Below are 12,069 nucleotides of genomic sequence, written 5' to 3' on the forward strand. Positions count from 1 at the left end.
CATTGATTTATGGCACGGACATGCTCCTTTAAGATGTTTTCCTATAAAACCTGCAGTGTCAGTCTGTAGACAACTTGTATCCACGTAATTTTTTCTGAAACTGTATTTTTCTAATTTACTTATTTTCAGAAAGAGGGGAAGGAAGGGAGAAAGACAGGAGGAGAAACGTCCATGTGTGAGAGAAACATGGACCAGTTGCCTCTCACATGCCCCCCACTGAGGACCTGGCCTGCAACCCAGGCACGTGCCCTGACTGGGAATCGAACCGATGACCTTTTGGTTCATAGGCTGGTGCTCAATGCACTGAGCCCCACCAGCCAGAGCTAAACTGTACTCTTCAGGATTCTATGCGTTCAGTAATCCCCAAGGACAGTTTTCTGGACACAGAGTTGCCTCTGAACAGCCCATGGGCCAGAAGAGGCGTTGCCATCCTCCCGGCATGCAGTATGACTCTGTCCTTGCTTAACCCGCACCCAGATGCCCATGTCCACCGATACAAACTCACGTTATTCTTTCTGAATCATACATAGAGGCCACACCCTGAGTTGCACATAAAGCTCGGCCACGTTATTCAGACGTCGCTGTCTACCGCCACACGCTGGGCTGGCTTAGAATAAGGCTGCTCACGTGTTTCCGGACTTACATTTCACTTCTCCCCACGGGTTGCAGGTGCAAATTTCACCGGCGCACCTTCCTCTGAAATTGGCTAACTGGAGGGGGTGTTCCCAACCCCTTTTCTGGCCATCAACCCTGGCGCTGGCAGGTCTTTTTGCTTTAAACTCTGAACCTCACTCGAGACAGGCAGCGAGACTCAGAGCAGGGCAGACCCCGTTTCCGGTTCACAGCCAGCAACGCCGCTGACAGGCAAGGAGCGCGGGTCCACACACGGCCCGGGGTGTGCAGGCCCTGCCTCCCTGCTCAGCACGTCCTGAGATCTGAAATTAGGGGTAAATCTGCAAGAAAAACACAGAAATGTCCACTGGCACACGGGGCTACTTTAGGAATTCACAACGGGCACAGAGCAGATGGGTGGGGCTGGGGGGAGAGACGGAGTCAGAGGAAAAGGCTAACAGCGTCCCGGGGAGGTCTTCCGTGGAGGCCCTTCCAGGAGTTCCGAGAAAGCTCTGTGCTTATGGTGGTGGATCAGGACGGAGCCTGGGGCGGCGGTCACGGTGGCTATAGGGAGAACCACATTTAGGGTCCCAGCCCCTCCCCCACCCCAGCGTCTGCCTGTGCCAAGCTGCCTCCCCGAGTCCGCACCTACAGGCTAGAGCCTGGTGGCTTGACATGGCCCCAGTGGCCCGAAATCTCTAGGTGACATGGAGGGCTCCCATCCTGGCTCGCTCTGTCCCTAAGCCAGGCCCTTCCTCTCCCCAGCTATTAGGGATTTTGAAACACAAATATGAGCGTAAACTTTATAATCTTAAGGAAAATTAGTATTAAGAAAACCACAAATCAATCAACAGAGGCCAGCACCCATGCAAACGTCCCACAAATACATGTCCAAGTAATCCTCAGAGCTTACACAGAGTATTTCACCCGTGAGACAAGCACAGGCTTTCATGGAAAATGAAGAGCTAATGGGAAGCAAGTGTGAAGAAAAGGGAAACAGCACTTAGAGCTGGAGTAGACAGACAGACGGCCGAAGAAATAATCAAGATGTGGCCGAAGGAGAGCGTCCAGCTCTGGGGGACACACAGATCTCCACGGGAAAAGGACCCTCTGAGGCCAAATGACTTCCCTGGAAACAGGACCAGCCCAGACACATTTGCCAAAGCTTCGAAACACCAGGGACAAATAAATAAGTAAATAAAACCTTCCAAAGAGAAGAACCAGCAGAAAGTCAGCCTGCAGAGAAGTTAAGAATTGGATGAACCCCAGCCACAAGGGACGCAGAAGAAGACGGAGCCCTATCATCAAGGTTCTAAAAAAAAGTGAATTTGAACTCGGCCCAATCAAGAGCACCCGAGTGAGAGGTCAGAATCCAATGTTTCAGGCATACAAGCCTCAGAAAGTCTGTCCCTCCCAGACTTGCTCTCTGAGAACTTCTCAAGGACTGCAACACAGCAAGACAGACTCTGAGGAGGAGGAGGAGGAGGAGGAGGTGTCCCCAGTGGGCCGCGGCAAACAGAGAAGCCACCAGCAACTCTGAGTGACGTTTCCATAATTGTTCATGCAAAGTAACAAGTTGGTAATAATAGACAACCAAGACCCTGGATTAACTGAAGGAAGAGAATGAGGACGGAAGGGAAAGCAGACTAAGGTTTTGGTCTTTTTGGAGGAGAGAAGAGAGTTGACTAGTTGTGGATGGTCTTGAATGCCACGAAGCATACATTCAAGATTTAGGATAAGTTCCACTTCAGGTGACAGCGTAGAGGCGGTTCAGGAGAACCATCCTGCCCAGTACACGGTACACGGAGGACAGGGCAGAACCACGGGAGGGTCCCGCAGAGTGGCCACTGCCTGCCAAGAAGGCAAACAAGCTGGCAGAGGTCCTCGAGTCACCAACTTTACCAGGCACCTCCCTCACTGTCTCAGCACATGAGAAACCGGGTTTAAACAGAACGTGGCCATCTCATTGGGCTGAAAAGACAGGGCTGCCCGAGTAGCTGGGAGCTGAGGTAGGGCAGGCCCTGGAAAGGGGAGGCCCCCAAGTCTGCGTGCAAATAACCCTAAAATCCTTGGCGGAATCCTCAGCTGTCCATGTACAGGTCACACCTCCAAGGGGCCCAGGGGAAAGCGGCAACCAGAGGCCAAAACACTGAGCAGAGATTCTAGCAGCTGCTTGGTGCAGACACGGAGTTCGGAAGTCAAGTCCGGCCAAGTCAGAGATGCTTGGTCAACCTCGTGGGCTTTTCACTAACCCCACAGAGGGGCCACGTTTTAGAATGGAGGGCCCCACCCAGACTGAGTGCAAAAGTAAAATAAGCTGCCCCCGCAAAGCCAAGAACCAAGCCCCCGCAGGACTACATCATCTGTGGGGCCTCGAATGCCTTCTAGAACAAACTTCACCACTTTCCAGAGGACGGCGAGCATAACCATTGTTCTGAGGTGTCCCACCCATAACGTTAAGTATCTGACCAAAACGTGTGAGGCCGGCCACGCAGGAGAACGGACCCCGTAACCAAGGGAAACAGCAGTCGATAGAAGCAAAGCCACAGACAGGGCAGATGCGGGGACTGGCAACCACTCTGACGTGTGGGAAGGATTTCACAGGCTGAAGATGGCTGTAATAGATGGAGGCATAGGGAATTTGGGGACGTGATGGAGAAACCACAAAAGAGAACCAAATGGAAGTCTTAGACCTGAAAAATGCTGCATCCAAAGAAAAAATTTGTTGTAGGGAATGAAAAGCAGGTGGGATACCGCCAAAGAAAGGATTATAACAGGAACATGAAGACCAGGAAGTAGAAGGCATTCAAACTGCAAACCCAAAAAAGGGAAAGAGCAGGAAAGGGTCCCGGTTGGCACGGCAGAAACTGGGTGGAGAACTTCAAAGTCATTTGAAGAAAAAGAAAAGGAACTTTAAAAAAAATGAGCAATCCAACAGATGATAAGTAAAGAGAAGAAATTTAACATTAAAAAACCCGTGAAGTCTGGAGGGCTGGAGCTGCTGCAAGGCTGGTATTTCAGCAATTCTCTCAACTTTTCCCTCACAGTCACAGGATGGCTGCCAAGGCTCCAGGTGTTGCATCCGCATGGAAGGCGGGAGGGAGCAGGGAGCAACCCTCATCACATTGCTTCCTTTTCCAGGAAAAGCAAAAACCTTCCCAGAGCTCCCCAGAGACTTCTGCTTGTGTTTCATCAATCAAAATTGCTGTCTCCTGGCAAGAGAGGCGGCCCACCCCAGCCTCCCTAGTAAAAGAATACGAGGGAATTGGATGAGTGTCCAGTAGCCGGTGAATAGTGTCTCCCACAGGTTCAAACTGAGGGGGTGGGAAAAACACACCAGCAAATGCTGACAAAAGACCAGCAAGGGCCACTTGGTCACAGAGAGAGAGAGACTGCCGGGCAGTTCTGTCCTGTACACGATCACCGGGGCTGGCACATGTCTCCAACTGCTGCGTTGGGGTCAAGTGAGAGGTTCATTGTCAAGGCTCTTTTGCAGCGAGGTTCTAGCAATGAGGGCGCTCCTGCCCCTGCACAGACCTACGTGGGCTCCGGTAAACACACTGAGGCAGAGGCTGCTGCTGACCACCAAGGGCGTGGGGACGAGAGTGAGACTGTGTGGCTGGGCCGGACTGGGCAGTGCAGGGTCTGACCAGCAGCTGCGTGGGTAGACATGGCCACTGTGTCCCAGCCGCGGTGGCACTAGTGGCCTCCTAATCCCAGCTTCCTGGTGCCTGAGTCAAACCTACGGAGGTGTGGTCTCCAGCCCAACAGTCCAGGGAGACTTCCTGATTCCCACCCCTCCAGTCCTTCCAGTGATTTTATAGACGCCTCATCCCCCAGTTTAAATCCTTTCCTGCTGATGACGCATTGAGCCACTTCTATTTCCTGCGCTGAACTCTGAAACCGATACCAAACACACACACGTCTGGGAATGACAGGGCCCATGAGGAGGGCCTTTGGGGGGCAAACGCAAACCCTTTCCGGAAGAACCCAAACCTCAAAGGATTCCTACAGAAATAAATAAATAAATAAAATTGAGGAAAATAAACACATCCCAAGCAAAACACACAAAACCCCCAAGGAGACAAAGCACCGCAAGCAAAAACCGCAGGAACCACAGGACGCGGGAGCAGCACCGCCAGGACCTCGAGTTTTAGAACCACTGGCCACGGACACGTGAGCCTCGTGCTCGGCGTGTGTCAGCAAGTGAACATGTGCGCAGAGCAAACAGATTCGAGAAGGAATAAAACATTTAAAGATAAAATGTGTATGTGCTGATTAAAACGAATCGGTCAGTGGACGTACCGACCGCCAGACTGGGCACAGCCAAAGACTCAGGAACTGGACGATGGGTCTGGATGGGTCACACGGACACAGGACCAAAGACCCAGGGTGGAGGTTCGATGGGGCGGTTACAGGTGTGGAAGGCAGAATGAGAGGGAGTGACCGTACCATTGGGAAGGAGAGGTTCAGTGTTGTCCCCACACTGGCGACAGTTAAAACGTTGGACAGGAGCGAGTGTGTCAGGACACACAACATCCACCATTCTTATTCCCTGCTCCTGGGCTGGGACCCTCAGAAGATGGCACAGCCTCTGCTAGAGCAGGGTTCTTAACCCGGGGTGCGTGGCGATTACTGAGGGGGCCTGTGAACTTGAGTGGGGGAAAGACCCACGCCTGTATCTTCCATCCCTCCTCCCAGACTCGGCTTTGCCTTCTTTGGGGGTCCGAACCCAAGTAGTCTCAGTGGTACTTGTGACTTCCACCAGGAGAATACAGATGTTTGCCTCCCACAGTAAATGTGTCGCCGATGTCCCAAAATGCCACTGATGGTCACCGGGACTTCAAAAGGATGGCAGCTGTCTGACCGATTGCTACATATTACCACTTAACTGAAGAACAACATATTGCTTTACCATAAATTTGGTTTTTTAAATATTTTGAAAACTGCATTACAATGCAATTGGTTTCCCTCATAATCCTATGTATTTTATTTTACGCATTTTAAAATGCTATTCTAAGGTGTCTGAAGGCTCCCCTAGCGTGCCAAAGGGGTCCCTGGAACAATGGTGGTTAAGACCCCTGTCTACCATGGGATGTGAGTGGGACATTGCCAAGTGTCTACCCTGGAGAAACTCCTATACATGTGCGTCCGGAGGGTATGCATGCGAATACTGGAAATGACCCAAATGTGCGCCGAGCGTAAAGCGGCCGGACCGTGGGCGACTCCGCAGTGAAGCCATGAGAAGGGCTACTTCGGGGTAGGAGGTGGGGCCCCTGCCAGGGCCACTGGTCGGGCACTGGCAAAGTTTCTCTCCCTAACTCGGGTGGTGGGTACACAGGCATTCATTTAAAACTGCACATCTGCATTTTCATCCGATTTCTATAGGTAAGCTATCTCACAATAGAGATTTTAAAATAAAAAGATGGATAATAATCCGAGTTCTTGAGCACGGGGGAAACAGGCAAATTGGAAGGCAACTGTGATGTTATCTGTCAAAGGCACAAAGTGTGTGCCTGGTCTTTGATCCAAAAAATTCTCTGAAAATATTCACGCTTGTCCAAAAATATATGTACAAATGTATTCCCTAAAACATTTAAAAATATTTAACAACTATAGCCTTGGATGTACCAGTGGATTGAGTGCCAGCCTGAAAACCGAAGGGTTGCTGGTTCAATTCCCAGTCAGGGCACAAACCTGGGTTTCAGGCCAGGTCCCCAGTAGGGGGCGCAGAAGCCCCCCCAGAAGCAACCACACATTGATGTTTCTCTCCAGTTCTTTCTCCCTCTCTTCTTCTTTCTCTAAAAATAAATAAATAAAGTCTTTAAAAATTATTTAATAATTAAAAAATGCATTAATATCAACAAGAAAACTACACCCAATTTAAACATTAACAAAGGACTAGATAGACATTTCTCCAAAGAAGATGTGTGAATGGACAACAAGCACATGAAAAGATGCTCAACATCACTAATAATTAGGGAAATTCAAATCAAAACCACAATGAGATACCACCTCACAATGAGGGTGGCTACTATTTAAAAAAAAAAAGAAAAGAACAAGTGTGGTGAGAAGGCAGAGAAATTAGAAATGTGTGCGCTGTTGGTGGGGTGTGATGTGGCCCAGCTGCAGTGGAAAAGGGAACGGATGGCCCTCAAAAACCTAAACATCCAGTTACCACGGGACCCAGCAATGGTCACCAGAAGTGGCTACCCTTCAGGGTCCATACCCCAGAGAACTGAAAGCTCTCAGAGAAACCTGCACGCCCCGTGCTCCTATGAGCATTATTCACAACAGCCAAATGTGGAAGCAACCTGAGTGTCCGTCAGCAAAGCAGTGGATAAACAAGCTGTGGTCCATCCACATGGGGAGCGTCACTCAGCCTCAAAAAGGAAGGAAGTTCTAACACAGGCTGCAGCGTGGGTGGACCTAAAGGACATCATGCTGAGTAAGTCGGTCGCAAAAACACAAAGGCTGTATATGAGCCCATTCCTCTGAGGTCCCCAGAGGGGTGTGACTCATAGAGACAGAAGGCAGATGGTGGCACCGGGGGGCAGGGGCCAGGAGGCGAGTGTGCAGGGGGACAGAGCCTCAGTTTTGCACAATAGAAGTCCTGGGGACGGACGGTGGCAGCGGTGGCACAACAGGTCCTCGAACTGTACACTTAAAAATTAGAAGATGGGCCCTGGCTGGTGTAGCTCAGTGAATTGAGCACAGGCCTGCAAACCACACGATCGCGGTTCGATTCCCAGTCAGGGCACATACCTGGGTTGCAGGCCAGTTCCCAGCAGGGGATGCACAAGAGGCAACCATACGACTGATATTTCTCTCTCTCTCTCCTTCCCTTCCCCTCTAAAGATAAATAAATAAAATCTTTAAAAAAATTAGAAGATGGTAAATTTGATGTTGCTTATTTTACCACGATAAATAAAACTAGGGGGAAATGCATGAGCAGAGGAATGGTTAAAAATTCCGCAGCCCAGCGGTGCTGTGCAAATCTGTTCAACTGTTACATAAACAAGGCCGACCGCACAGGGCTTAGGTCTCTGAGACATATCAGGTGTCTAAACATTCAATTTGCAAGACAATGTACACAACAGGATCCTACTTATCCATTTAAAAATACCATTTAAAATGATAGCATGCCTACCTGTGAGCATGTACAACGTGTGAGGGTGTGGGTGTGTGCGGTCGCACGTTTGGAAGTTCACCAGAACAGACTGGAAGAGAGGAGACCCCCAAGCGGGCAGAGGGTGCAGGCACGAGAGGGGACAGGCAGGGGTGGCTTTACGCGTTCGTGCACCAGGTGAGTGTTTGCCGGGGAGCAGGTCATGCTGGATCCACTGTATAACTGAATTGGAGAAAGTGTTGTAAGACGCACACAGGTGGCATTAACCTTGGCTGGTGTGGCTCAGTGGATTCAGCACTGGCTTGTGAACTAGAAGGTCACTGGTTCAATTCCCAGTCAGGGCACATGCCTGGGTTGCAGGATAGGTCCCCAGTTGGGAGCTGCAAGAGGCAGCTGAGAGATCTCTCTCTCAGGGATGAGGGGCATTGAAAAAAAAGACGCAGGTGCACGGAGCTCGGGATCCCTTGGACCAATGACACAGTACGAGTACAATCCACGGTACAGCACTGACTCCGTCGGCCGGAAGCACACTGAGTGGCAAGCGGACTCTTGGAGTGAGGATGGAGAAACACACCGAGTTTGAAAGACAGAGTGGGCTCATCCTGCTGGTGAGCTTGCAGTTATTCTTGCGTTGATGCCCTGCTCACGGAGAAGCAGACGGACCGCTTGGGGTTGAAGGCTTCACTGCCAGTCCCCCGTCATCTTTTCACCTGCCTCTCACCTGGCGAGTTACCCATGACAAGGCTGCCACCGCACCACCCTACGTCTCCAGGGCTGGTCAGTCAGCACTGAACGGAGAGAACTCTGCTTTCTGTTTGAAACGACCACCCACCACACCTTGGTGGGGCCTGGAGGCACAAGGCCAGACGGACAAGGACAAGGCTTCACACTGAGACCTGGACGGAGGCTGTAAGCACAAGCCCTGGGGACGGGGACAGCACAGCAATGCAGGACTGATACACTGCATTCCATCCGGGTTTAAAAACAAAGCCCGACTTTCCCGTTGGTAAACTTGGTGAAATATTACTCTCCCTTTGAAAAAAAGAAACCCGAGCCAAGCACACTCTTCACAGCACAGTCAACTCTGCTTGGCTTTTGAAAAACCACTGGAGCAGACACGTGGACTGTGCTGAGGCCCTGACCCCGGTGGCTTTCCCAAGAGGCAGAGCCCTCCCAGTGTCTGTGTCTGCGGGTGGCTCCTGTGACCCACGACTTTTTTCGTTCCTGATTTTTTAAGACAATGAACTTTTCATTCTAACATTATTTGTAAGCCAAGCAAAAATCTCCAAGAGCAGGATGTGATCGCACGCGAAAATGAAAAAGCAAAACAGCCGCTGAGTGGAGAGGCGCAGCGTGAGGGCAGCGGGCGCACTGGCTGGCCCAGGACTTGGCTGGGAACCCGAAGCAGCCCCTGCCGGCCGCAGGAAATGAAGATGAGGGTGATGAGGATGAGACGATAGTGGTGATGGAGATGCAGTGGGAAAAGGGGTTTCCGGAAGGAAGGTAGCCTCACAGGGAGATCTGATCGTAAACTCCCGACTGGGAAGGTCACAGTGAGTAGTCATGCCCCATGCCTGCGACTTTTTAGTAAAAGGCTGATCTTTGGTGGAGCCAGCCCGGTCCGTGGTTTCTGTACACCCAGGTTAACACACCTTCGAAATAACCACCTCGGGAGCGCAGAGGGTCTTGTCAAGGACCCTGGAATCCAATCCCTGCACGCTTTCTCCCACTTCCATGCAAACGTTCTCATTTTCCCTGCTTCGTTTCAAAGGCATAAAGAAGCTGAAACTGTTCTTCTCAGGAGCATCCGGGGGCCTACTTGCCAGCCCATGTGATCTGTTTGGCTCAAAAATTCAAAAAATTTTTGATTTTTTTTGAAAAAATCTCCAAAAATTCTCTACAGGACTGGACGTTTTTTAACAATGGTGACAGTGGCAGTAACAGTCAATTCTTTGTCAGGAGGTGGTCCCATGAAAGCCTGGCCCAGGGGGGCCTTGAGGGTGGAGCTGGGTGTGAGAAGGGTTGGCTGTGAGCAGGGTGTGTCCTGCCCAGAAGCAACAGGACTTCCTGTGGCCCCTTCCTGCCACCTCACTGGCTCTGATCCCCCACGTCGCTAAAAAGAGGCCAGTAAGGGAGAGTGGCCCTGCCCCACTGTTACTGCGAGGGCACCCAGGTCCCTTAATTAGGGCAGAAGCAGGGAATTTTCCAAAGAGGGCAACAAACCCCAGCAAACTGTGAGATGATTCTGCAGGAAAAGGTTTCTCCCTTCCTCAGGGAACCAGAGTCCCCATGCAGCAGTCTCCAGCCTTTTTCATGTCCTTGCTTCCTGGAACGGACCTCCCCCTAACTCTCCAAGCGGCCATGGGCAAAGGAAACGCTGGAGCCCCCAGAGCCGTCCTCAAGTGAAAGAAACGATGCCCACCCTGACCAGTGTGGCTCGGGGGGATTGGACGTGGTCCAAGAAACTGAAAGTTCACCTGTTGGATTCCTGGTCAGCGCACACGTCACAGGTCCCCTGCGTGCAGGCCAGGTCCCAGCTTGGGGTGTGAGAGGCAACTGATGCTTCTCTCCCGCTCTTTCTCCTTCCCTTCCCAAAAATAAAGTCTTTTTAAAAAAGAAAAGAAAGGATGCCTGAAGGCCCTTGATTTCGGCCACCCAGGCTGAGGCGGCGGCTCAGGGCAGCAGAGTGGGCCGCAGGCCCAGACTCCAACTCCAGGTTGCTTCTGTGTCAGCAGCCCCTCCCACTTTGGTCTCCAAGTCCTCCTTCTCCCCACAGCCCCGCCCCACCCTCAGCCCCTTAACTTCCTAGATGGAAGGGGGCAGGTGTGTTTAGCTCAGAGACAAGCGAAGAGGAAGGGAGAGACTTTGAAATGTCATCGGTTTGCCTGAAGCCAGTAATCCTGGACTTGGTCAGAAAGGGCCCAGGCGGGCCACGCCGAACCCCCCCACACCACAGGAGGCTGGGGGGGTCTCTGAGAAATGCACTGTCTTGCCCAACCATCAGGGGTAATCTTCAGCAGGTCCCTTCTGGGAGGTCTCTCTGGAACTCCAGGGAGCTCATTCAGGGGCACAGGCTGCAGGGGAACTGCCTGTGCCTCGGGGCAGCTCCCAGCGCTCACCACTGAGCCACACCTTCCCTTAGAACTCCGTGGTCTCCATGGTAACAGGTCTCCAGGCTTCTCCTTTATGAAAGCTGTATTTTAGAGACATCTCAGATTCCTTGACCCAAACTCTAAATCTGCCCCGCTTGCCCCCCACACGGCTCAGGACGTGGACTCTCCATGTGCCCCGGTGTCCGAGTTGGAGCCTCGGGCCGTATATTCCTCTCACCTACAGGTGGGTGCCCATCCGCACCCACCAAAGCCTCCCACCTTGGGCCTCCTTCTGTACAGAGGGAGCCTTGGAGCCCAACAGGATAAGGGTCCTCCTGCATCGAGGGGGTTCCCATCTGAGTCAGTTCCGGTCTGGTCTCCAGCTCCCCCTCCAAAACTGCAGGTCCCCAGCCCAAGGGGCTGTTCCCTCGAAGCCCAAGCACTCCTGCCCTGGGGCCTTTCGCTCACAGGCTCTCCTGTCTGCGGTGCCCTCAAACACCCGGAGGCCTTCCCTAACCACCCTGTGGCCCGCTTCCCCTCACAGGATGTAGCTGTTCTTCAACTCGTGCTTTCTTCTCTCCCTCTCCTACAAGGCCCATGAGGACACTCTGTCTCCCAGCAGCTTATACCCAGCCCCGGGGACATGGGACATGCTCGGTACACAGTAGAATGGAACAGAGAGCCGAGAGGTAATGAAACCCAGCCCCCATCCCTACTTCAGGCCTCAGCTCCGGCGTTCCCCGGGGACCTACCCTACCACCCCGCCCCCCCCAGGGATGGTGTGGCCTGAGGCCTGCTCAGACCTTTGCAGTGCTCATCCCTGCGGGCTACTGCTGTGTCCTTATTCCAACAGTTACTGCCCACCTGGCCTTCCAGTCCAGGCTCGGCCGACCGGAGCCCACAGGCCACCCCCATGGCCGGCTCCCCCCTGCCCCAAGCAGCTTTGTAGATCGCCTACAGTGTCCACGACTGCTCCAAGGTCAGGAAGAGGCAGCAGCTGTGACCCCGACTTTGTGGCCCGCACGCCTATGGTATCTGCCACCCGGCCTTTTCGGAAAGTGTGTTGACATCTGTCCTGTCAGAGGAGGGAAAAGGAAGGAGGCAGGCTGTGGAGCAGAGGGCCCCTCTGAGTGCTCGATCGGCCTTCGTAGCTTCGCTGCTTTCAGAGGCCTGACCGCTGCCTCCCGCCTTTGCCACGGTATCTGCCCCTGGTGAGTGAGGAAACAATCGAGAAAG

Source organism: Sturnira hondurensis, unplaced genomic scaffold, assembly GCF_014824575.4.
Source record: "Sturnira hondurensis isolate 20B ecotype Veracruz unplaced genomic scaffold, ASM1482457v3 Scaffold0013931, whole genome shotgun sequence".
Classification (NCBI taxonomy): domain Eukaryota; kingdom Metazoa; phylum Chordata; class Mammalia; order Chiroptera; family Phyllostomidae; genus Sturnira; species Sturnira hondurensis.